Source organism: Leopardus geoffroyi, chromosome B1 (genome assembly GCF_018350155.1).
Source record: "Leopardus geoffroyi isolate Oge1 chromosome B1, O.geoffroyi_Oge1_pat1.0, whole genome shotgun sequence".
In the NCBI taxonomy this organism is placed as follows: Eukaryota; Metazoa; Chordata; class Mammalia; order Carnivora; family Felidae; genus Leopardus; species Leopardus geoffroyi.
Genome location: NC_059327.1, coordinates 58,091,805 through 58,112,630, shown reverse-complemented (window position 1 = coordinate 58,112,630; position 20,826 = coordinate 58,091,805). Strand labels below are relative to the sequence as shown.

General features: G+C 39.5%; 1 long non-coding RNA gene across 1 annotated transcript; it reads left to right on the top strand.

The window, feature by feature from the left end:
* The first annotated feature begins 285 nt into the window (after positions 1 to 285).
* On the top strand, positions 286 to 11,215 carry LOC123590205. The gene is made up of 5 exons (XR_006708670.1): positions 286 to 574; positions 925 to 1,108; positions 4,612 to 4,797; positions 4,899 to 5,024; positions 10,946 to 11,215. It is a non-coding gene; the product is annotated as an uncharacterized LOC123590205 (long non-coding RNA).
* The last annotated feature ends 9,611 nt before the right edge of the window (positions 11,216 to 20,826 follow it).

The following is a 20,826-nucleotide window of genomic DNA, read 5'->3' as shown; positions in this document are numbered from 1 at the left end:
GAACCAACGACTTTCAAAGCTGTTCAGGAGGATACCATTGGTAAAGCTTGTTTTCTATCATTTCAGTCTGAGAATAACATGGTATATTCAAACTGGCAGACCGAAGTTAGAGATCATCTATTAACTATTCTTTGTTCCCCTGGTGAGCAAGTCAAAGATGCAGAAGACTCTCAATGTCTTTTCCTTTCACATTTTCTTTTCTATTCTAAGCCAAATGTCACACAATAGGGAAATCTGAGCATTGATAGTCTCTCTTCTGAAGCATAAGCTGCACCAGTATTTTTTTTTTTTTTTTCCTTCAGGAATACCAGTCAGGGTTGTTACATTCCCTGGGGGCTCTGACCACCACAGGATCCATGCCTATGTAAGCAAGGAAGGCAACCTCCTCTTGGGAGTCATATGCCATGAGGCCCAGTAACTCCATGCATTCTAAATGTGTCAGAGCACGAAGATGTCAGATTCAGCAGGGAGTTGTCCCTTGTCACTCCTTCTCATTTCTCTGCTCTTCATCCCTGTGGCTGCCTTGGAGGAAAACATAAAACCTTCCAGACTGTTTCTAATTGCATAATCCCAGGTGGGCAAAAACTGCTCCTTCTCTCCAACTAATGATCAGTTTATGATCTAAGGGAGGCGGGTTGAAGGTCCTGGTTATTTTTTCCTTATTGGTGTCAGCACAGATGCTGTGCTCATTCTGGTAGGTGTCTGGAGAGGCCTCTCCCTAAGGCACATGATAAAAACAGACTTGGACTGTTTTCTGAGGACCAATCTGAGAAGTTTTTCTTTCTTCCCAGACCTTAAAGTACTGCACCAAGATTACCTATGGAGTCTTTCAAAAGTAAAATAACTCTTTTGAACAGAGTGAGCTCCATTTCTCCACTGTACTTCCTCCCCTCAAGTGAATTCTGTACCCCCCTTCACTGCCAGGCCCCTGGACCTGCTGCCACTCTGTGTCCTGCCCCTGCCCAGGCCCTCTTCCTGGTTCAGGCACAGAATGCCAACCTGACTCCCAGCATGGAAACAAATTAGTTTCTGATGGAAAGGGATTTGACTCAGAAGGAGAGAAAATGCTTTGAGGACACTCCAGCAAAGGAAGCCTCTTTACCACCAGGTAAGACTTTGGTGGGACGATTGGGTGGCTCATTTGGTTAAGCATCTGACTCTCGGTTTTGGCTCAGGCCATGATCTCATGGTTTTGTGAGTTCAAGCCCCACATCAGGCTCTGTGCTGACAGTGTGGAGCCTGCTTGGGATTCTCTCTCTCTCTCTCTCTCTCTCTCTCTCTCTCTGCCCCTCCCCTACTCATGCTGTCTCTGTCTCTCTCAAAATAAATAAAAAAGCTTAAAATAATTAATAAAAGACTTTGGCTACACACCTTTTTCATCCTCATAAGGAAACCTCACAAATGCTGGCATGGTTCCTCTTGCCTCTTGTCTAAGCCTCTGCTTCTGAGAGAACTAGGGCCTCTGATCCTGACATGGCACATTCTGTCACCTGGAGATGAGGAAGGGCATGGAAAGATAAACCCATGAAAAGTCCTGCTAGGTGTTCCTGGCTGGGGTCTCCTACCCTGCAAAGAACTCCTTGTTTCCCACCACACAGAGACCCAGGGATGATCTCCTTGTTTCCACCACACAGAGACCAGCTCCCGAAGGGAGAAGCCACCTAAGAGGGTATAGAAAGGCCAGAGGCCAAATGATGCCTTAACTCAGAACTTCCTTTTGTTTTCTCTGTACTCTGAAATAATCCACTCCCTTCTGCAGTGCCCTAGTTGTGTCCTTGGAGCCCTTTCTACCTTGACTACTATTAGAACTTCTCTTTCTCCTTGGAGGTGGATGAGGTGAGAGAAAAAGAAGCATCTACCTATTTCTGGAAGTCACTCATTCCAGTGAATACCTTTCAAATGATTCCATGTTTCCCTGTTTGGGTGCATACACCAGCCTTTGACATAAGCCTGGCCCCCTCCTTCTTTTGGGGTTTCACGACCTCAGCTGATAACACGTCAGGCCCTTCCCTGGGCTCTTGGTTCCTGGGTGGGTCCTATGTGTCAAGATTCCCTGGGAGAAGCTGAGTGCTCCTGGGCACGCCTGCCTTCTGCTCCTACATTCTGGTCTCAGATGTGGTGCTGCCTTGAAGCTGGAGAAGGAGTTCAAAGCACTGGTTTTCCATGGGCAGGAGATGGGATGGGTGGGCCACAACTGTATTTCCTTTCGCACAGCCTAATTTCTCTGCAGTAATTCACAGTGACTTATTCTTGCCTCTGCGCCATCAGTCAAGCTGTTCCTCCTTCCTGGAATCCTTTTTAGATTTTCAGATTTGATTAATCTCTCAAGGCTTTTGACATTTTACCTTCAAAGGACTATGGTCTCTTTTGGAAGTTTAGTGGTTTACTTCATACTATCTTCTGCTTGTGATCAGCGAGACACCCTTGAGCCTTATTCTAATTCTACCTTCCTATTCCTCACCCCCTCCCCCCCGCCTCATATTGGTCAAAGTTACTTTGAGTTATTTGCAGAGTTACAATGAATACATCTGGCCAACACTTCCGATCTTTTCAACCTATAATCTAAATGTCATTTGGGACCCAGGCTACTTTTTAGGGATCTGATTACAATTAATCAAACCTACTTCCCCGGCCGGTGATAGTCTAGAACTCTTCCTACAATTTCTGGATGTCTGGGATCCCTTCCTCATTACCTAGATAAGGCTGCTTTGTTTCTTCTGCTTCTTACTCTGGTCTAGAGCAAGGGTTGGCCAACTATGACCATGACCTGCAGGTTGAATCTGGCCTACTGACTATCTTTGTAATCCCGCTTTAATTAAGAGTGGATGTTACATTTGTATATGGTTGAAAAAATGAGAAGTACAATATTTTGTGAAACATGCAAATTATATGCAATTCAAATGTCAGTGTTCAAAAATAAAGTTTTATTAGGACAGATACGAGCCATACCTATTCATTCACATATTGTTTATGGCATGATACAAGGGCAGAGTTGAGTTGCTGTGACACAGACCATATGACCTGCAAAGCTTGAAGTACTTGCTATTTGGCCCTGTTAGAAGAAAGTTTGCTGATCTCTGGTGCAGAAGCAAAGACCAGTCTTTCAGTATTCCCACAGAGATTCATTCCCATCCAGGCTTTAATAATTTCAGTAATTATTATGATTATGATTCGGAGAGAAGTTACACTGCCGACACATTCCTTTTCTTTTTTCTTGGATCCACACTCCATTCTTTCTTTTCGCTTTTCTACCTGACTCTTTCCCTGTCTAGAGTATCTGGCAAATTTGTCTATCTAACAAAGCTCAGTTTCACCTAAAACGTTATCTCTTGGAATCTTACCAGTATTCTCAGAGCACATTTCCCTCCAATGAGGAAACCTTTCCACCTGTTAATAGAATTGCATTTCTCATCTTACTATATAGTTTTTTGTTATCTTAAACAAAAAGCATGGTCTCCAATTTTTGTTTGAAGATTTATTAAAATATTTGTGAAGCAATATAGCTGATAACTAGAGTCAAAAAGTGTAATCTATATGTTAAGTTTGCCAAGAAGCATGGAGCATGGTAAGGCATAGGAGGTGGGGGATGTTGAGAGCTTAAAGAGATTCCTGATTCACTCAAGGTGCCACAACTGGTGAATGGTGGTAGTTGTTCACCTAAGATCAAGACTCACGTTTCCTGACCCCCATTATGCCACACTAGCTCTCCACATTTCTTTTAACTTTCCTCCTAGCAAAGAATAGTGAAAGCAAGTACACAAATAAGCAAACTCAAAATGTTACGTATTTAATCAAGTGGAGCCACATGGTCCAATGTAATAATCCTGATGTGATGCTAATGGTAGAAAATTATGCAGGAGAGAATTACAGGTGAATTACTTGAGATAGCCATAGCATTCCTATGCATACAGACAGGTAGACAGAGTGTCCCTTCTGAGATTCCCTTGTTAAATATCACAGTACCAAAGATAATTGGCTGTGCTGGACTGCAAAAGCAATAATTATTCTATCTCCTAGGATATTCTGCTTTTTCTGTTTTCCCACCTCATCACTAATTTAAGGTAACTTGATGGCATTTAAGTAGGAAAAAAGAATTTGTATGTAAATGAGGGAAAGGGCAAAAATTGGCTATTAAAGTCCTTTGGATTCTAGAAAGCTTCAAGTTTGATTAAGAAACCATGACTTTATGAAAGTGTTTAAAATATCTGAAGAATTTTTTCCTATTAAATTATTTTATTTTGAGAATAATGAGATTTTTATTCTAGAGTAAAATGAATCCTGCAGCAGCTTTGTAATAAAAAAGCAACAAGGTGAAAAGTGTCTGACAACTTTGCCTACTTGAATTATACATAGCCTTATATCATCATATTATATTAGGGGGTAGAGACATTTCTGCCAATTTGTTCTTTTTTAAAATCTGACTTTTGAAATGATGTACACGTATGTGATGTGTGTGTGTCTGTACATATACATGTGGCGATAGACATAAAACATTATATTGTTATAAAGTAGCAAAATTATGGTCAGCTTCACATAGATACTTTGGAGCTTTAAAATCATGTAAACAAATTACATGGTTAAAATAATTCATGTTAACGCTTATTATTGAAGGTGGTCACCAATAATCTCTAAGAAGATGCGAGGTACCTTATAGTTGTAAACAATTGTAGTATCAGATCTTTTCAAAAAGAACACAGCAGAGACATCAGTTCAACGTTGGAGAAATAGGAAAGATTTCATGCCATCAAATCAGGGAGGCTCTTGAAACATCGCTGATGTCCTAATCTCCTTTTTCAGGTAGGAAGGGGAGAGGAGATGGGGGAGAGCAGACTGAGTGAGAGCTTAAGTTGATCAGTAGTTACAAACACTTGATACTGTGCTTATACATTCTGTTTTAGGTTTTTAAACATCTAAGAATACCAGGTAAATTTATCAGTACTTATCTGGCAAAGAAGAGAGAGGGAGAGTATATATGTGCATGGAGAGAATAAACTTGCATAACTTTTCCAGCATCGCATGGCAAGGTGAGGGACATTTAATAAAATTAAAAGGGAATAAAGCTTAACTCTTCTAACTACTATTTATAATGCTGCTATTGTTAACCAACTTTGACCTTGATTAAAGAGAGATTGTTAGGTGTCCTCTTATTGGAAAAAATACACTTCTGAATGTGTTCGCTGAAGGTTTTACTTTGTAAATCAGAGGGATATACGATAGATATGCTCATTGAAATCCTTTTGCTTTATTCAATACATTGTATCAATTTTGTATAGATGTCAGCTTCTTAGATGTGTGTATATCATCAATTTTCACTGAGTTTTTGGCGTTATGTTACAGATTTTGTGATTATAATGTTACCCTATTCTCCAGAACATGAACGTGAATCTCAAGAGTAGTTATTAGCTAAATAAGATTTTGAACAAAATTAAAGAGCATGGCACATTACTTTGAGTTATGAAGGGTGTTACTTGATATCTTTGTAATATCAGAAAGAGTGGTAGGAAATACAACAGGGGTTCTTAACGTGTGTGTGTGTGTATGTGTGTGTGTGTGTGTGTGTGTGTGTGTGTGTGTGTGTTATGGACAGGATAGTAGGCAGAACAGTAGTCTCTTAAAGATATCCATATCCTAATGCCTAGAACCTGTGACTATATTACTTTACATGGCAAAGGGGACTTTCCAGATGTGATTATGATTATCCTGGATTACCTGGGTGGGCCCAATGTTAATGACAAGTTTCCTTGTAAGTGAAAGAAGGAGACTGGGTGGTCAGAGAAAGAGCCACTATGATGGAAGCAGGGACTGGAGAGATGTAATTGCAGGCTGGGTGCAATGAGACAAGACGTGTGTTCCTCTCTAGAGCTGGAAAAGATGAGAAAACAGATCCCCCTGTCAGCGTCCAGAAAGGGCACACTCTGCTGACACTTTGGTTTTAGCTTCATGACCCTCCATTTTTGACTTATGCCCTCCAGATCAATAAAATAATAAACCTCTTGTTTTAAGCCTCTAAATTTGTGGTAATTTGTAACAACAGCAAATGGGACACTTTAGGGCAGTCTGGTGAAACCTGTAAATCCCTTTTTAGGATAATATTTTATTTATTTATTTATTTATTTTTTAAAAGATTTTTAAAATGTTTACTTATTAAAAATTTTTTTAATATATATTTTTTTTATTTTTGAGAGAGAGAGACAGAACACAAGCAGGAGACGGGCAGAGAGAGAAAGAGACACCGCCTACAAAGCAGGCTCCAGGTTCTGAGCTGTCAGCACGGAGCCCGACATGGGGCTCCAACTCACGAACCATGAGATCATGACCTGAGCCGAAGCCAGTTGCTTAATTGACTGAGCCACCCAGGTGCCCCAAATGGTTATTTATTTTTGAGAGGGGCGGGGTAGGAGCAGAGAGAGGGAGACACAGTATCTGAAGCAGGCTCCAGGCTCTGAGCTGTCAGCACAGACCCCAACGCGAGGCTCCAACTCACCAACCACGAGATCATGACCTGAGCTGAAATTGAATGATTAACCGACTGAGCGAGCCAGGTGCCCCAGGATAATATTTTAAAATGCATAAAATAAAACATGTAGGATTAAAAAGGAAACCAATTGTATTAAAATGCTTTTGCCATAGGATTAAACAAGTTTGTGATATAGTAATATATGTGCTTCGATATTCATGTATTAATTGACCAGATAAACAATTTAAAATATAGACAAGTTAAAGTTCAATGTTATCTTTTAAATATTTATCAGTGTGAAAGCTAACTACTCGTGGACCATGACCTCTTTATGTTCCACAAGCTGTGCTGTCCTATGGAGGATTAGGAATTGAAATTTGATCTACCTAGATATGAAAAACATCACCATATAAGTTTTCATCTTTTTCCACACTTGGTCAACAAACAAGTGCAGATGCAGAACACTGGAAAACACAGTCATTGTCTGGGTATCTATGCAAATACTCGATTTTGCTATTAACTGAGTAACTCTGAGATGAGGAATTATCCAGCAGTTTGGCCAGCTATGTTGCGTGAGCATCTTTATTTATTATTTTTTTAAGTTTTTTGTTTAAATTCCAGTTAGTTAACATATATATAGTGTAATATTAGTTTCAGGTGTACAATATAGTGATTCAACACTTCCATCCAATACCCAGTGCTCATCACAGCAAGGGCACAAGCATCTTTAAACAGGAAAGTTGGGTGCAGTCTGGAAGTGGTTTAATAACTATCATGATATCAAATTAGGCATGAGCATAAATAATATTTTGAGATATCTGTGACTGCCATAGTGTGATATGAAAATATGTCCGTTATTTGTGACAAAATGACAGGCATCACTGATACTTCTTTCCTACATTTAAAATTGAATGCATTACTAAATTTCACCTAAAGTCATTTAAAATAATAAAGATGTATTTTTTAGAATCCAAGTTCATGGACTCTCTCATTCTATCTATGGGTCCCAGGTTAAGAACCCTTAGAATGGAAGCAGAACAATGAGTGGTTATGTAGGAAGGAGTGATTCGTTTTCTTCCTTTTCACTCTAATTTTGAGGGGAAGGATTATCTTTTTTATGAATGTAGATCACATTATAATACAGGAAACACATAGGGCACATGACAGGTCTGTTTTACAATGATCTGCCAGCTCCTGAGGGTACACCTTAGAGTGGATATGGTTAAGTAGTCCAAGTTCTCTTCTTACTTGCCTTCTTTTTCTTCCTTAATCAAAATGTTTCTTCTCTTGGGGAGACAGGTAACTTTTTATTTATGCTTTGATAATGAGAAAATCACATTCTATGTCATAAGAAAGAAATTAAGTGGGAGGTGAAGAATGGAGATTAGGTAGATACTTAGATCAGATCACTTATGCAATGATATTTATTAACACATAATATGGAAATTAAGGAGGAAATGCTATTAAGGTGTCTATATTATCATTTCCTCAAGGGAAGTTATATAATCTATTTTCGCATGAATGTCCTGATACCACAAACCAGTCCGACATCTGTTACTTACAGACATCTTGTCCTATCAGGGAGTGGATTGTATGGTCCAAGAGATCTTCTACAGCTTTAATTGTTTCATCTACCTTAGAGAGTACAGTGAGTGCTCTCCAAACACTCAGATGGGTCTCCACTGATTCATAGAGTGAAGTTCCCAGTGTTTAAAATTCAGAGAAACAAAATGGACTCACTGCCCACAATCCTTTGTAGATTTAACATTGCTCATTTTTCATTAGGGAAACCCTCTTCTCTGTATGAAATTAGTGCTCTTATTTAACTTGCTGTCATGAAGACAAATTGAGCTAGTCAAAAGGGTAGTAAAACAGACCTCTGTTCAGATGTAGTCAGTAAAAAGTCCAGCTATGTTGGCATTTTGCAGGGTGTGCATTAAAGTAAGAGAAATGATAACTTGCTGAAGAGCAAACCAGGCAAAACAGCCATCCAAGTTCAAGAGAAAGTTGAATCTGGAAGCAAGGTCTGAGCTTTTTCAAGATGACAAGTAAAATTGCACCTGGAGTCTGTGACCATGGTGGGTTTGATTCTATCACTTAGCCATGTGGGACCGAGGTGAATCTCACAAGGTTTTTTAAAAGGACCCAAGGTGTATTATGCCAAGTGGGAGTAGATAATAAATCAATAGCTAGATGCTGCTGTTTATAATGGAAGTTGTTAGTCATAGCAGAGACTTTGGATTAATTTTCGGTGTAAAAAAAGCCATCAGAAATAGCTGACTGATACTTTTAAAACCTGAGGTGAAGAATGTCTTGTTTGATTAAAGACCGAAGGGCAGAAGTAATATTCATCATTGTGTGATGAATTAAACAACTGATTTTTTGTAGATAATCTTAGATTTAATGTATTTTGATATTTTTTTCCTGCCTCACTGACCAGCCGCCTTCATTTGTTGTTGTGTATATGCATTTGTACATGTGTGTGGTAGTGTGTGTAAAGAAAATGTGGACTTGTGAATGTGAATTTCAAGTTAAGCAGGGCTATTAGGTATATAATGGACATATTGATCAGTTCGGAGGGTTTTACAGTTATCTACTAGGGTTCTTGGAGTCCATGGAGCTAAGCACAGAGCTCAGGCTGGATCCTGAAACATGCATAACTCAAAGCCTAAACATTCCTTGAAGTTCATAAACACTATTTATGACCATTATCATAGCACTCCAATAGTTACAAGGACCCTTGGAAATTCACCAGTATGTACAAGTGGGCTGGCTATTACCCTGTAGGTTTTAGACATGATGCCAGATTCATGAACAGGGGAGCAGGGGTTAGGAAGTAAAACACCTGTGATCAGGCCCTAGGAAGCAGAGGAGAGAGAAGGTAGTGATTTCTTTTTTTTTTATTTTTAAAGAAATTTGTAAAGTTTATTTATTTATTTTGAGAGAGAGCAAGTGAGTGGACAAGCAGGGGAAGGACAGAGAGAAGGAGAGAGAGAATCCCAAGCAGGCTCTGCACTGTCAGCACACAGCCTGATGCGGGGCTCGAGCTCATGAACTGTGAGATCATGACCTGAGCCAAGATCAAGAGTTGGACATTAACCAACTGCCCCATCCAGGTGCCCCAGATGTTGGAGATTTCTATGTCATACATTACTTGGTTAAAAAAAAGAGAGAAGAAATCAGTGCTTTTCATTTTGACATGACTGACTAGGTAGTGTTAACAGGAGTGCCTCAAGCTGATTATGTCAAAATGTCCATCTTTGTCCTTTTTGCTGTTTTCTAGACGTCAGTTATTTCTTTGATCTTTTGGATGAGGAATCAAATCTTTTTTTTTTTTTTAATTTTTTTTTCAACGTTTATTTATTTTTTTGGGACAGAGAGAGACAGAGCATGAACGGGGGAGGGGCAGAGAGAGAGGGAGAAACAGAATCGGAAACAGGCTCTAGGCTCTGAGCCATCAGCCCAGAGCCCTACGCGGGGCTCGAACTCACGGACCGCGAGATCGTGACCTGGCTGAAGTCGGACGCTTAACCGACTGCGCCACCCAGGCGCCCCGAGGAATCAAATCTTTTATCCATCTTTCATATCGTTGTTTAATCATTTAATATTCAGGAGATAAATAGTGAACATCTGCCACGTGCACCTTCTAAGCATTATGGATACATGATGAACACAAAATCTCCTGCCTGCAAGGAGTCTGAATTAAAGTTGGGGATGTACATATACAATTTCTTCTCAGTTAACCCAAGAGACTCTGGCTGGAGGCCTTGTTTTTAAAGAAGGGAACTAACATTTACTGTATTTTGACTAGAAGCCTTTATATTCATTATACAATACTTAATCCTTGAAAGAGTCCCATAATGGGATGGAGTCCCCTCAGCACATCTACCAGTAGCCAGTAGCTCTGAATCGATTTTTAGACAGACTGAGGGTTGAATCTTACTTCACTGCTTTCTAAATGGATCTTGGTCAAACTACTTAACCTTTCTGAATACCAGTCTCCCCAATCTAATAAATTAGTGAAATTAATAATCTACTTCACAGGGTGAAAATGAAATGAAATAAAGTAATTTAAAATATTGAGCCTACTGTCAGAACTCAATAAATGTTTCCTCTCTTACATTCTTCCTATTTTACATTAAAATTAAGGCAACTGTCCATCTTTCACACATGGCCCTCTCAGGGATAGAGCTCCCACAGCACATGTATCATTGGCAACACTGGAAAGTATCCAGTGGAAATAAAGGCTTATGATCAATGGTCAGGTCTTGTCTTCATCCTATCAGTGCTCCAGGGACACACAACTCCTGCTACACTGGGCGTGAAATGATTTAACTGTTATGTTCTGTGCTACTGTTAACAGGGGATGTTTAATAGTGTAACATGGGCAGCATCATCGCTCTGTGGGAACAGGAAGTTCATTCTAACTCACTTTCTAAAAAAAAAAAAAAGAAGTTTAATTTTCTTCTTCTCTTCCCTTTTTGACAGCAGGAGGATGCTGATTTCACCAATGAAATAGCTAATAAGAGCACAAAAGCAGACATCTCAAAAGCATTCCAGACTCCAAAGAAAAAGAGAACGTTCAGAAGAGGCTTCCAACCTGCTGGAATAAATCCCTTTGAACCTAAGAGAGCAAGAGTTCATATAAGCCACACTAAAAGTCAGAATTTATTGTTTATCAGCATGTTTAATAAAATTTATTTTGAAAAGTGTATTAAGCAGTACAATAAAATAATACCTATCTGTATTAAAAAATCACACTACAGATTTAGCCTGTTTCATACTGTTGCTGGTCCTGCCAATATACACTTTTGTTCACTGCTTTTAGATCCTTGAGATGACCTTTATCATCTAAAATAATATGCTTACGCTTTTATTTATTGTTTCAACAGCTATAGATGGCGTCTTTTAACACTCTGCCTTATAAATGGGAATTTAACCTTTGTAATTCTTATTTTTATATCTTTTTTCCCCTCTTGTTAAAGTCAACCTCATACACAAAAAGGCAGAGGAGGAGGTCATCAGGCAAAGAAGTCAGGAACAAAGGTTTAAAGAAAATACGACTTTTTAGAACAGGTGTGTTTTCTCTGGCTTTTACTTCTTTCATTGTCTACCTCAGAGCCCTCAAACTTTGCTGTGTGTGTATAAGAATTAGCTGGAGTGTTTCTTCAATATGTAATTTCTAGCATTCAAACTGTAGATATTCTGGGTTGGTATCTTTGGAGCAGGTATGGAAACCATCATATTTACCAAGCACCACAGGCAATTTTGAAGCAGGTTGCTCTCAGAGCATGCTGTGCAAAATATCAGATTTTCCTTCCCCTTGGTGATGAATAACTTTTGGCCCAAGAGAGCAGGAGATGCCATTCCAAATGTGAGCATGTGCATTCTAGACCTAGTGGAATGGCCACTTTTTCTCGAGATCATACACAACCATAGGGCTCTGGAGTTGTTGGAAATAACGGGAACTCAGTGGATGGAATCTAGGGAATATATCTGTAGTGATGAATATTATCCACCACCATGCACAAATTTATGCCTTGGGCTGATAGATAGCACTATGTCGTCCTGCACCCTGAAGGAGATCTTTCAGTGAGAACCAATGGCCTTAGGAAGTGGCTCACCTGGTCTTTGTGGTGGTAACTGGAGTGCTCCCCAAGAAGACCGCTGACCTGATCGGTTTACTGAAGTCTAAAAAAGAAATTGAGGATATTTCCCCTTCAACAGAAGAGATGTTGGAGCTAGTACACAGTATTCCAGTGACATAACTCCAGGATACTAGGAGAGATGCCACTGGAATTTCCCTTTAACTGTGATGCTATGGCAGATATCTTAGAGGCCCATCCATCCCTACTTTTGGATGGGTCAGGGGCATACGATAAGGAACCTCACTTCTTTTGCATCTAACTCCAGGGACAAATTACAGAGCATAACATATCTTTGCTGCTGCTCAGCATAGCCGAAAACAGTGAGGGTGCAGTCAGGAAAGCAGAGCCACTGTTAAGTGCTCTGAATTCAGGGGTCTTCCACAACAGCACAGATGTTGAGGAAGCGAAGATCCAAAAGAGGGCGCTAGAGGATCAGATAAAGAATATTAGCCAGCCTTCCTTGAGTCCCGGTGTGGGTGGGGGGGGAAATAAATAGGAGAAGCCCTGTCTGAGGATTCCACAGGCAAGAGGTCTTGGCTCTGATCCTTCTGTGCCCGAGAGATGGGGACTGCCGATCAGATATGAGCCCCTAGGAGAGAGAGCAGTACTGGAGCCGCTTTAAATCCTGCTCAAGAGGACTCTGAAACAGGGGGTGGACTCCTGAATTTACAGAGAGAGAAGACCAAACGTGCCTGCCGGAGAAAAGTTTATTGCTGCTGTTTCTGTAAGTGTCGACAGTTGTTCTCAGGCTAAACTGAAGTACCACATGCCAGCCAAGGAAAGGAATCAGGTTTATTCTCCGCCCCCGCCCTCCCCAGTGAGGGGTCACCACAGACACCTGCCTCTAGAAACCAGCACCAGATGGCACTTGTTCTGCCTCTTAGCTTTCTTTCCTCTGCTCCAAACCCAGAGAGAGGGACGCAAGTCAGAGTTGGAAAACCAGCTGGGAGAAGAGGGAGTGAGGGAGGGCAATAGAAAAGAAGTTGAATATAGTTCCATTATAGCCTCCTGAGCTTGTTGAACCCAGGAGAGGCAAGACGCTTTAACTTTAGGTAAAAGCTCAGACTTTTAGAAAATTGCACTAGGCTGGATACATTTATTACTATTCTTATGCTTGAAATTGAACGGAGGTCCTCTTATTCTCTAATAGTGATTGAAGACGCTATGGACTTTATCAGTGATTTCTTACAGGGGTAGGGAAAGAACTAGTCTCACAGTGTAAGCTTAAATGGCTAGGGCAAAGAATAAAGTTATTTTCTGATTGAGTCCTAAGGGTCTTGAATGTTCAGCTTAGCAGTTAACTGCCTTGGTTAAAAAAAAAAAATCAAGCAACACATAGTAGGTAAACCAGCTTATCTTGACTTTATTTACTTTAAAGGCAGTAAGAAGAAAGGACTTTCTGAGTTTTGGGAAGATTTTGCTGAAGTAAGCAAATACGGCTGTGTGTAATTTTAGGAGTATCAGATAATACAAATTGAGTCTTGTTGCAGAAGAAAAACTTGTTCCATGGCACTGGGGCTACTGACTGCCATGCCTTCAGTCACCGCTTTGTAGTTTTCAGAAAGTGCCTTTGCCTCCTTTGAGACTTTCCTAGCAGAACACCTAAGCCTATGACAGGAAACTTCTGCTGCTTTGGGGATTTCAAAGACTGTATTGTTTTGCTGTCTGCATCTTTCCCAGCCTGTAAAATTCTTGCAGCTGAGATGAAATGTCTCTTTTTCTACCCAAAAATGCAGAAAATGAAATCACAGGGTAATGTCATCATCTTGAATTATTTAAACCCCAATCTCCTTTTGCCTGAATTTATAAACTTCCGTATGCTAGTGAACTATTTAATATAGAGTTGAAAATGATATGGCTTATTCAAAATAGGATAAAAAATCTTAGACATAAAAGTAGGAACAGAAATAAACTGGAATATGATTTAAAAATAATCCTAATGTCTACCCTCGGAAGTAAATCGTAATTCTTTTTCTAACCCTAACCCTAACTCTCCAAAGAATCTCTGGGAAAGGATTGGTTCTTGTTACTATAAACATTTTAGTTAGACTTTATGTTTTTGAATGCAAAGAAATTCTGAGAATGAAGCATTTTGGTGACCTAAAATTGTTTTGCTAGTGCTTATAAGCATTGGTTTTTATTCTTGCACTAAATATAACCTCTCCAGGAGTGAATCAAAAGTGACCACGTGAGAAAAATCCTGGAAAGCTGGTTTACCTGTGCTCGCTGTCCCATGTGAGGTGGGCACTCTTAGGGTTAAAATACTAGTAAAGCTTCTTGTGGTATCTACAGTATGCAGGTCTACCCTTAATTCCAGACAAAGGAATTTACTAGGTTTTCATCCAGGAATATGACCCTAAATTGCCCTATTCTAGCCTTTTAAAAATGCCCATTTGAAAGAAGTGTCCATAAGAAAAGACCATCTCAGGGAAATAATTGACATCGACTCCTCAGCAGGCTTTAAGTTGTGCCCTTGAGTTGGATTCTATGGCTGAAAAGCAATGTACTTGGCCATCAGCTTTGCCCTTTCCAGACGCCCTCCCTGTGCTGCAACGTAATGGGATTTTCTCAGTTTTTATGGAGGTCGCAACAAGAAAGAGGCATAAGAAATTTGCTCCTTCATTTACTCTGACACCGTCTATTACATTATTTAATGTGACCTATATAAATCCTCATATGAGACATTCTTTTAGAATTTGGTTCCAAGAAAAAAAAAAACTTGTCTCCCCTGAGAAACTCATTGCTAAATACCTTTCTTTCTGATATAGGAACTTACTATGATTTATCTGGTTACATTTTATTTTCATGGTTCTGAAATACAACTGCAGCTTATTAACCTTTTGAACCCATGTTTTGTATGTTTCAGATTACTTTTGAGAAGGGGTAGAAGTTAACAAACAAATACATAATACTCTGTGATTTGCCTTTTTTTCCCACTCTGAGAAAACTCTTTTAGGAATGTTTTAATTACCAAGTTATTTTAAAATTATAGCATCAGAAAAAATCCTTCTTTTAACATGGAGATAACATTAACTATTTCATGGTTCTATGGTGTGGACCATAAGAGATAACATATCTAAAGCACTTAAAACAGAACCTGACCTCCCCACCTAAACAAAATAGTTGAATATATCTCCATTAATTCTCCGATGGCACAGAACAGTGCACCTTGCCCAAAGAGCACTTTTTAAAAATGTATCCAGTTTTGTTATTATGTATAGTTGTTTATCAAAAGTCAAGCCTTCATTATACAATAAGTATACATCTTCACAGTAAAAATTATGATCGATTTATTTACTGATTTAAAAAACATATTCCCCAACTCATTCATTTAAAAAAATTTTTTTTAATGTTTATTTATTTTTAAGAGACAGAGCATGGCGGGGGGGGGGGGGCAGAGAGAGAGCATGAAAGAGAAAGAGAGAGAGACTGAGAGAGACAGAATCCGAAGCAGGCTCCAGGCTCTGAGCTGTCAGCGCAGAGCCAAATGCAGGTGTCAAACACACCAACCAGAGATCATGACCTGAAGTCAGACACTTAACTGACTGAGCCACCCAGGCGCCCCTCATTCATTTTGTAAATACTGCTTTTGTCCATTTCAAAGGAGCAATTAACAATATCTAGTCATTGTTTTTCTGATACAAAGTTCTCTTCTTTTCATGATCAGTTGCATTTTTGTCAGCATTTTGAAAGCAATGCTTGCTTTGGTTTCCAACTTCTTTTATTCCACAGTACTCCACCTTTCTCTTAAAAGAATTTCAAAGGACATAGAATACAGCTATCTGAATTGTACAGTGGAACACATTTAACCATCATCAGGTTATTGCTGCAATAGTTTCTAAGGCAACTATTTTCTGCATAAGTAATTTAAATTACAATAGGTTTTTGAAATATCAGAATGAAAACTTCCTAAACTTGTCCTTTATAAAAGTAATAATTGTTATTTTTTAAATCTGTTGATGAAATATATAATTCCTAGAAAAAATGTACCTGAAGAAAGATAAATTTTGTTTTTAAGGAAAATTTAAAACCATGTGGGTTTAATATCTGCCTTGCATAAATACCTAGACTGGTTTAGTAGTGGATTCTTAAGCTTATACTTCCGTAAGTTAAAATTGCTTCATTGTACTGCTCCTTCCTGGAGTTTTTGAGTTCTTAGAAGTTTAATGACCCTATGTATCAACCAGTAGAAACAGGTAATATTTGTTACAAAATCTAAGGTATTTAGGATCTTACCCCTAGGCTCATATAACATTTAGGCTATCACCAAATACAACCAGGAGTCAAAACAATGATGAAAAATTGAGAAAACAATGAACAGTTTTCTTTCCTGGCTGCCTTTCAATCTGTCCTTCCTCCTTTCTTGCAAAATGAAAGCCTCTGGATTAGTTTGTTGGGGAGTGCGTGAGTTGGGGAGGGGCAGAGAGAGAGAAGGGAGAGAGAGAGAATCTCAAGTAAGCTCCATTCCCAGTGCAAGCCCCATGCAGGGATCAATCTCAGGTACCGTGAGATCATGGCCTGAGCTGAAATCAAGAGTTGGAGGGTTAACCGACTGAGCCACCGAGGTGCCCCCCACACCATTTTTTGAAGGTTGTGAGAACCGAGTTGTAGGGAGGTTTACAGCATCCCAATACTTGTCAATACAAAACAAGACAGGACAGAACAACAATTACAGCTACAACAACAACAACAAATCAACCTGTGAAATTACAGTTGACCCTTGAACAACATGGGGATTGGGGCACCGACCACCCCACACAGTGGAAAATCTGCCTATAACTTTGATTCCCCCCAAAATCTAACTACTAATAGCCTATTGTTGACCAGAAGCCAGACCAATAGCATAAACAGTCAACTAACACAGATTTTGTGTTCTATATATTATATACTGTATTCTTACAATGAAGTAAACTAAGGAAAAGAAAATGTTATTAAGAAAACCATAAGGAAGAGAAAATACATTTACAGTCCTGTACTGTATTTATTGAAAAGAATCCACTTATAGGTGGACTGACACAATTTAAAACCCACGTTGCTCAAAGATCAACTGTAAATTTGTAAGTGAGGTACTCTAGAGAGAAACCGTCATATACATCTCAGTAGTTCTATTGTCTTTATTTCATGTTGCCAAGATTCATATTTCTCTTGTGCCTTCTTTATCATGATTCCTGCCCCAAATGGTAAAAGTTCAGAAAGAAGAGGGGCGCCTGGGTGGCTCAGTCAGTTAAGTGTCTGACTTCAGCTCAGGTCATGATCTCGCAGTTTGTGGGTTCGAGCTCCGCATCGGGCTCTGTGCTGACAGCTCAGAGCCTGGAGCCTGCTTTGGATTCTGTGTCTCCTTCTCTCTCTGCCTCTCCCCCACTTGTGCTCTCTCTGTCTCAAAAATAAATAAATGTAAAAAAAATTAAGAAAAAAAGTTAAGAAAGAAGATTAACATTTCATCCCTTAGGCTGCTTTTTGCCATGTTTTTTCATGATTAATTAAGACCTGAAGAAATGAAATATCCTTAATTTTTAAGTTAGAAAAAAGTAAGGAAAGTATTTGCTGGGTGCTTAATAGTGGTGACCTATTGAAGAAATGTGGCTGGCGGCATGAGCAGGAGAAGGTGAACTAGCCTGATGAAAGAGAAAAAGGGAAGAACATCATCGAAGTTTGGAAGGTGAGTCAGGGAATTTCCAGGCAATAGGAAAGCTTTTAGTTCTGGGTAGCTGAGGGAGCCCCCCCAGCCCTTGGGAAGTGGTCTGCGTTCTTCAAGAGTTGTGGAGCCTATAGGGCTGACTGGGGCCACCAGAGTGCTGGCCGTGGTGTCCACGGTGTCCGACAGAGTGCCCCCTTGTGTCATTCTCCTTGAAAGCTTTCACCCCGGCCTCCTTGGGGACTTTTTTTTCTTAAAGGGAACATACTCACATTTTAAAATGGAATTCATTTTTGATATTATAATTCAGTGTATTGAAATTTAGAGTCATCTTTGTTAGAAAATCTTAAAATGGTTGTTACTGTTACTGTCATTGAGCAAAGCCATGTAAAATGTGTTTTGTTCCATGTGTCACTATGTCTCTATAAAGTGGAATGAGCCTATACGTAAGCTTCCAAGACTTGTGTTGATAAGGGTTTTAGTGCCCTCTGTGTATTTTTGCTTTGTCTCTTTTTCCCTCCGGTCTTTTGATACTTAAAACTTCTCATTTCTGTAAAGGAATGTTGATATCATCCAGGCTACTTAAAGCATGGTTCATGAATCTAAGGAAATGTTCAATATTTTATAGTCAGAAAAAATAGATTTTGTATCTTGACCTTTAAGTTAAGCTTTTCTTTTCAGAACTATATTACCTTGCAAAGTACACAGGGAACTGGAGCCAGCTTGTGACCTTTTGTTAACACGTAGTTTTGAGAAATGGGAAAAAGGCATTGCATAGATCAGGAATTTTATTACCAAAAAGAATTAGGAGTCAGTTGCATGTTCTGCCTTTCTTAGAAAGACAGCTAGCCATATAATTTCTGGGACAGATGTTCTCTTTTGGAGAACGCTGTGAGTAATCCCTGCAATGCCACCCCAAGGCCTCTGTGTAAAGTGAGAAGCAATTAGACTGTAGAAGGTGAAGATGGGAAGGGAGGTGAGGAAATATTTGGCATGTTGCTGTCAGGAACATCCTGGAAGGTTGTTCTTACTAAAGTCAGCTTGCTTAAAACGTGGCAGACTCTAATTAATGCTAATTGAAAATCCACCTAGTGGGTTAAGAGCTCAGCTGTGATTGGGTAGAGACATTAACTAGATGAGGAGAAGGTGCAGTCACATGTCCATGAGGCAGTGATGCCCAGATAGTTTGTATCAACAGCTGATCCTGTGGGTACTACCTTCAAAACATATCCAGAATCTGACTGATCTCACCATTGCCCCTGTTGTTCCTCGGAAACAAGCCACCTGGCCACTTTGATTATTGCAAAGCCCCTTGACTGGTCTCTCTGCTCCCACAACAGTTAGGGAAATCCTGTTAGCACAAAGTCCAATTATGTCCCTTCTCTGCTCAGAACCCTGCCACAGTTCCCATTACACTCAGAAACAAAACAAAACGAAACAAAACAAAACAAAACAGTCCTGCAATGACCTACACAGCCCGTGTGGTCTGGCCCTCGGTCGCTTCTTGATTTCATCTCCTGTTGCTCCTTGCAAGGGCACTTTGCTTCAGTCCCATTGGCTTCTCTGCTCTCCTGTGACCATGATCAACTCTTGGCTTGTATCTCTTGCTGTGTGTTCGATGGCTGTGTGTTCAAATGTTCTCTTCTCAGCAAGGCCTTTCCTAATCCCCCTAAAGAGAAGAGCAAACCCTCCTCTCCCCACACCCACCTGGCCCACTTGCCTCTTTACCGTCTTCGTTCTCCTCCATAGCAGGCACCATGTGTTGACTTCTTTGTTTATATTGTCTGGCCTTTTCGCCGTAATGTATGCCCCTTATGGACAAGAACTTTGTTTTGTTCACTACTATTTCCTCAGCACTTCAGACATTGCACAGAGTGGATGCCCAACAAATATTTGAGTGAATATTAAAACTCGCAAAATAATTTCATTTTTAACAAATGCTTATTCAGGAATTATGATTTTTTTAAGGGTTATTTATTTATTTTGTGTGAGAGAGAGGGTGAGCAGGGGAGGAGTAGAGAGAGAGGAGAGAGAAGGAGAAAATCCCAAGCAGACTCTGCTCTGTGCGCAGAGCCCAATGTGAGGCTTGATCTCAAGAACTGAAAGATCGTGACCTAAGCTGGGATCAAGAGTCAGATGCTTAACCAACTGAGCCACCCAGGCGCCCCCGGAACTATAGTGTTTAAAGAACCTTGTTAAGTACTTGGAAGACAGAATGCTCCAAGAAGGTAAATTTCACAGGCTCTGAGTGGGCCAGAACTAAGACACAATCAAATTAACAGACTATTGGCTATTGGCACGCTTTCTCAGTGTGCTGGAAGAAGCAGAAGACTTTGATGAAATGATAGGATACTGTCTATACTGTGTGGCGATCTAGCCGTCTAATGAATAACAAAAAATTGTTTTCCTTATATAGAAGGAGACTACTTTTTAAAAAGTTTTGTCAAGATACAATTGACATGTATTCTGTGTAAATTGAAGGTGTAGATCATAATGGGTTGGCTTACAAATTTTTGTGAAATGATTACCACAATAAATTTAGCTAACATCTACCATCTCATATAGAAACACACACACACACACACACACACACACACACAGAAAAAAAAGTTTCTTTTACTTGTTATGAGAACTCTAAGAATCTACCCTTTTAATTTTCAAATATATAACCCAGCAGTGTGAACTATAGTGTCTTGTGTCCTTTACATTCCCAGTACTTATTTATCTTATAACTGGAAGTATGTACCTTTTGACCACTTTTATCCAATTAATTCCCCACTCCTCAGCCCTGCCTCTTGTAACCACAAATCTGATATTTTTATATGACTGTATTTTTTCTTTTAATATTCCATATATAAGTGAGATTATACAGTATCTGTCTTTCTCTGAACTATTTTGCATAACATAATGCCCCCAAGATTTCTCCTTGTTCTCACAAATAGCAGGATTTCCTTCTTTTTTTATGATTGAATAATCTCTCTCTCTCTTTCTCACTATATATATGTGTGTGTGTGTATATATATATATATATATATATCACATATGTGTGTGTGTATATATATATATATATATGTATATATATATAT